Source organism: Copadichromis virginalis, linkage group LG3 (genome assembly GCF_057382275.1).
Source record: "Copadichromis virginalis isolate Kocher_CV1m ecotype Utaka linkage group LG3, C_Virginalis_male_GT1.1, whole genome shotgun sequence".
Classification (NCBI taxonomy): domain Eukaryota; kingdom Metazoa; phylum Chordata; class Actinopteri; order Cichliformes; family Cichlidae; genus Copadichromis; species Copadichromis virginalis.
In genome coordinates, this window is record NC_140620.1 from 57,234,353 (window position 1) to 57,240,317 (window position 5,965).

The 5,965-nt window shown below is 37.5% G+C and overlaps 1 long non-coding RNA gene across 1 annotated transcript; it reads left to right on the forward strand.

Annotated features, from left to right (window-relative positions):
- The first annotated feature begins 1,467 nt into the window (after positions 1-1,467).
- On the forward strand, positions 1,468-3,768 carry LOC146715365 (uncharacterized). The gene is made up of 3 exons (XR_014918972.1): positions 1,468-1,550; positions 1,901-1,949; positions 3,414-3,768. It is a non-coding gene; the product is annotated as an uncharacterized LOC146715365 (long non-coding RNA).
- Positions 3,769-5,965: the final 2,197 nt, after the last annotated feature.

Consider the following 5,965-nt stretch of genomic DNA (forward strand, 5'->3'; position numbering starts at 1 on the left):
GACTGCATGGTCTCTCAGTAGATGTCAAAATAGTGATTTTTATTATACATATGTACATATGGGGAAGATGAGCATCACAAGCCTTTTGGAGCCGATCTCCCCCGAACAGTCTCTTCACTAGGTTTTTATTGCAATGATGACGTCAAGTCACATGATAAGTATCAGTCAGTTCTCACTTCTATGTCCTTCTATGGCTAAGAACAACAACATGTTCCAGATGTTTCCACTCCGGGTTTCTGGGAACTTAACCAATAGTGTGTAGAATGTGTAGTTGTGTGAGAGTGTCCATTTCCGGCCAACAAAAGTTCACCGTGTCCTCATATGACTTTACTGGGGCCTGACTGGACCCACAGCTTCTGCTGGTGTTTTCGCCACATCATAGAGTATTACTTCTAGAATAGGTTTTATCCTGCGTGCTCTGAAATAAATGATAAATGATACATGATAAACTGATGATAAGTGATGCAGACTAATGAAGTAATGATGAAATAATGACGGTGCTTTATGCATGATATATAGTGACAGTAAAATAAGATGTTTTTCTCGACAATATTTATATATATATATATAACAACATCGGAGATCTCTGTCCAGAAGAGCGCAGTCCTAGGAACAGCTAAGATACTGTGCAGGACCCTCAAGCTCCCAGGCCTCTGGTAGAGGACTCGAGCTTGAAAGATTGACCGCCCACAGGGGCGAGCGGGGAAAGAAAAAAAATAAATAAATAAAATAATATATATATATATATATATATATATATATATACACATATATATATATATATATATATATATATATATATATATATATATATCTACAGGCCTTTGGAGCCGAGGATCGCAAGTTTCATTCCCGCCTGGGATGTCTGTATCCAGTAAGGGTCCTGAGGCTAGACCCCCTATGCTAAGTGAGCCTACTGCAGACATGAGCGAGACAGATTTTTTTTTATAGATATATATAACATATCAGAGGGGCTTTTAATAAGATATATATATAAAAAAAACCCTCTTTACATCTGCTAATGAAAGTGAAAATGAATGAAAATAAAATGCTAGAGAAAGGGCTGTGTGGAGAGCTGTTATAAATGCATGATCTGTTGATCTGTTAGAGTTTAAGTTGAGTTTAAACTACATACATCTTATGTAATACTCAATACAAATACACTATGAACACCTTCATCTTGTTGAATTTAATATGCTGTGTGTATTATATTCTGACAAGATGAAATGTAAATGTAACTGATTTTGTTCAATAATGAGTTTGAGTGGGTTTTATTTCTTTTATGTCATTTTTGATTTCGTTGTTAGTTATTATTTTGTTTTGTTTATGACTTTGAATAAATAAAGTTTGGAGGAAAAAACACCAGTGGTTGTTATCCTGCTGGGATTTGTGGTTCATTAAATACTTGGTGTTGATTTTTAAATTCACTTCTGGAACCTTATGAAGTGGAGTCAGCTTTGGATACCATGGGAACCATTGGTGCATCTCTCAGAGTTCAGTGAAGGCAAGCATTAAGCAGGACCAAAACAAATGTCCCTCACATGCCAAGGGTAAGAAAAAAACTGGTGGTCAGTGGTAGTTTTAGTAAATCAAAGGACATTCAGTGTTTTTTTTTCCTTTTAATTGTGTTATTTTCAATTGAATTCATGTTTCAGGTCCAGTTTATCTTTAAAACTAGGCACAAACACGAGACGAAATGTCTGTAAATTTGTAGTATCTAACTTGATTATCTTTCTTATTGCTACTTTAAAGTATTTAATCATATTTTCAAGCTAAATTTTAAAGGTACATATGTTGTTTTTCATTTATGTGCTTGGATGAGAAGTCTTAACATCATTGTTGTTTTTAAGGCAGTATTTGGATAATTTTTCTCTAAACTTATTATCTTTATGTTTGTCAGAGCTGATTCACTGAGTAACACCAGCAGCCAAATGCTCACAGTGGCAGAGGTAAGTCACTTTAACGTGACACATTAGATAAGGAAGAGACATGGCATTCCAAGTGTAACCCACCTAAAATTGCCTCATGAAAATTAACTGCTGATCCCGAGGAATGCCAGGTAGGTGGCACTATGAGATTATGTAGTGCTTGTGAATTTAAATAGCGAAGGAAAACGACGTTAAGGCTGTATCCCAATTCGGGGTCTGCAGCTTTAAAGTACGCAGCCTTAACGGTCCTCAAGGTCCGCGTACTCAAAGACTGTTAAGGCCGGAAGTGCGAGGCTTGGAAACGTTTCATACAGCTTTGTTTGACAGAAATGAAGGAGAACATATTTTGTACATTTGTTTCTACATGAGCTCTGTGTGATTTGATAAGAATCTGAGGCTGAGACCACAGGACTGTACAAACATGATTGTTGGGCTTCATTTCTGTACTGAACAGTCATTTTAAGATTAGCTAGTAAATAACAATTAGATAGTGTTGTTCATGAGACTAAAATCATCTCACTTTGGTAATGTAACTATAATATGGCCAATATTATAGTTATTATATTAATCATTATTAGTTATTACAGCAGTGAGTTTGAACTCTGTGTCAAATACTGAGCTTCAGTAAAGATTCAAGTTGCAGTTATTTATTTATATCACCTTAAATCTTCACTCAAAGACAAGTATCTGTTACAGTGTATATATAGATGTATCATACATAAGAGACAAATGTTGTTCTTTTAATGTGTTGGCATTACTAAATTTGGCTCAGTGCTTACATATATGTGTAAAAAGAAAATGTACGAGCTGTGATAACTGTTTCTGATAGAATGAAGAGTAGACTTTGCTGCTCTTAACTTTTTACTGTCCACTTTCTGCTGTGAACAAACAAATTTCCTATGTGTGGGACTAATAAAGGTTTATCTTATCTTATCTTATGTGAAGGTGAAAGGTAAACTTCACAGTGACATAAAAATGTTCCCAAAGGGGCCAGGGGAACAGTTAATTTAGCATTTTTGGCATTACAGGTACAGCCAGGATATATTTTTACTTACCTTTCACTAAAATTGCAGTTTCCCTGCTGACTCCAATTATGGAATCAGATGGGGAAGCACAGAGTTTCCGTTGTTGAATAGTGGGTTTGTGTATGCATTTGGTGACGTGTGAACAGGATTACTTTGCTTACTTGTAAATAGCCTGTTTAAGTTACATATAAATGGGTAAAAAACATGTATAATTAATATGCAAAATATTGTTGGGGTAATGAGCATGCTGACTGCATCAAAACATCTTCTGACTACAAACACGTTTTTCATCCCTCACCTGGCGGGAGGAGTTTATGAAAGAAGGACACAACAACTCTTCAGTAATTTCCCATTTCCACTTTTTCACAACACCTCAGTCTTTGTAAGGAGGAAGTCTATCAGATCAAATGGTTGTAGATTGTTGTTACTCTGTCCATCTCTTCTTTCTCTTTATATACAGACCGGGAAAATGCAAAGAAGACCTCACCATAAGAAGGGGGTAGATTCAACTGAAGAACAGCTGGATCTGCGCACAAAAGTTCACACCAAACGATACCTCTGTGAGCAGTGTGGGAAAATGTTCAAAACACTATTAAGTTTGAAGGTCCATCAGCGTCTGCACACTGGACAAAAACCCTATTCTTGTGATCAGTGTGGCCAGAGCTTTGCCCAGTTAGTTCATCTTCAGGTGCATCAGTTTGGGCACAGTGGAAAAAAACCATTCCTCTGTGAAGAGTGTGGAAAGACCTTCACTCACCGAAGTCCTTTGAAAAGACACCAATACACCCACACAGGAGAAAAACCATTCCCCTGTGATGAGTGTGGAAAAAGGTTCTGTCACTTAGGGAACTTGAAAATGCACCAGCGTATTCACACAGGAGAAAAACCATTCCCCTGTAATAACTGTGGAAAACGCTTCGTCCAAGCAATTCATTTACAGAAACACAAGTGCATGCCACAGGTGTAGGAAGCATCCTGCCCTACATCGGCACTTCCACAAATGTTTATCAACCCATTAAAATAATTTGCAAGCATATTAACATGTTGTCATTCTAATTTCATTTTCAAATGAAAGCCAATGACAGGGAGATATTTTCTTTCTTTTCTAAGTGCATGTCTCATGTGTCTTAGTTATTGCTTCTTTTGATAGAGTTTTCAGATGCACTGATCAAAGCTTCACTCTCTGCAACTTGGCAGAATTGTGAGGATTTTGTTTGACTAGAGGATTTTGTGCTGCAATTCTGGATGAGGTGCTGACAAATTAATTATCAGACAACTAACTGAACCAAATGTTTACATTTTCCCCTTGCACTGTCTCTGCTCTGCTCCAAATGAAGATGCTCTAATTCTTTTTTTTTTTCATTAAACCTGACTCGAGTCAACACTCACAGCCTGATAACTGGCTTTTCAAGCTCTGAAGTTTGGTGTTGCAGATCTCTCGGCACACCTCAGCCTGGGAGAAAAGATTTGCATTCCTCAGGTGAAACCATGCGTGTTTATTGTAGTAACACCTAATTTTCTGCTGAAGGATGGCCTCAAGAAGTGCAAAGGTCTTAAAACTGTACCAGTGGAATTAGTGTGTTACAGGTGCCAGATATCCTTACAGCTGTTTCTGTTCAGACGTTTACTGTAAGCCACGAACGTCCCAAACCACAAACATGGATGCCTAAATATGATTGAAGATTGTGCTCGTACATGAAAGCATACTCTCTGAATATTACAACATCAATCTCATAACTGCCATGGAAACAACACAGGGGCTATTATTCGTATGATTACCGAGCTGGAGCAGATCGGTGGATGCTTAGATGAATGGGCAAGTAGAAGGATGCATGGTGTATTATATGTCTAGTGGGTATGTGTTAACAGATGGGATTGCAAAGCTTAGATGAGTCCCTTGAATTGGTTTGTCATAATATCGATAGCTGAGGATAGGCACAGTGATGCTGTTTATTGATTGGTTTTGGCTAGATCAGGGGTCGGCAACCTTTCTATCTGTTAAGAAATATACTCTAAAACACTTCTTCAGTAAAGACTCAGAGAAGAGAAACACACAGAACTTCTTGCTAGCAAGGGCAGTCTCCAGAACAGACTCGCACTGAGAAACTGCCCCGGTCTTTATTTATATGCTTCAGTGGGCGTTTGTTCCATACATTGAAATGTGGAGCTGTACGTGTGTGTGGTGGGTCAGAGTGTGACCCCATAAATGACTTCCCTACACCTGCTGGTCTCGAAGTCCAGCAGTTCATCAAACCAAAAGGCACTTAGACTAAGACAGATATAGCTACGTTAATTCTACCGTAAAACAATAAGACAAGGTACGACCTCTCCCATACTCCTAGGATGTGGGTGTGAACACCCTGGAATGTTACAGACATTCTTTCAATATGCCACCAACTATATACTTCTAAACACAAATGATTACATGCAGTATTCTACCATATGCAAACTTATATCATTAAAAGATTATACTGACTACTAAGTACAATTTTCCTATTGACACTATCTAAAAGCCATCTAAAATTTTCTCAGAAGTCAATGTGCCATATGATGTATTAGCAATAAATTTAATAATGCTTTATATTAACAGTCACACACTATATAAAACAACTTTATAGAACTATATTTGTTCGTAGATGTTGGTGTTACACCCCTGAAAACAGGGGGGAAAGAATTACGAGAGTGATTATGACTTGCGTCTCTCATGCAGTAGTTTATTGCAGTGAGGAGAACGCGCGAAAGCCCTCTAGTGGAGAATAGAGACACTACTAATCGATCCCAGAAAAGGCTTACTAGCCAATCACTGATGTATAGATTGTAGTTCTCTTAAGTAACATGAAAGCAATTAATATAACATGAAAAATAATAAACTCTTAACCATTTTCTTACCATATTTACATTATTTTCGTCCTCATATCAACTGATATGAATTTGTATTAACTGAACAGCATATGCAGTAGTCCTTCAACCTGTCACACTTGCAGCTATCAGCGAATAGTTATCTACGGTGGC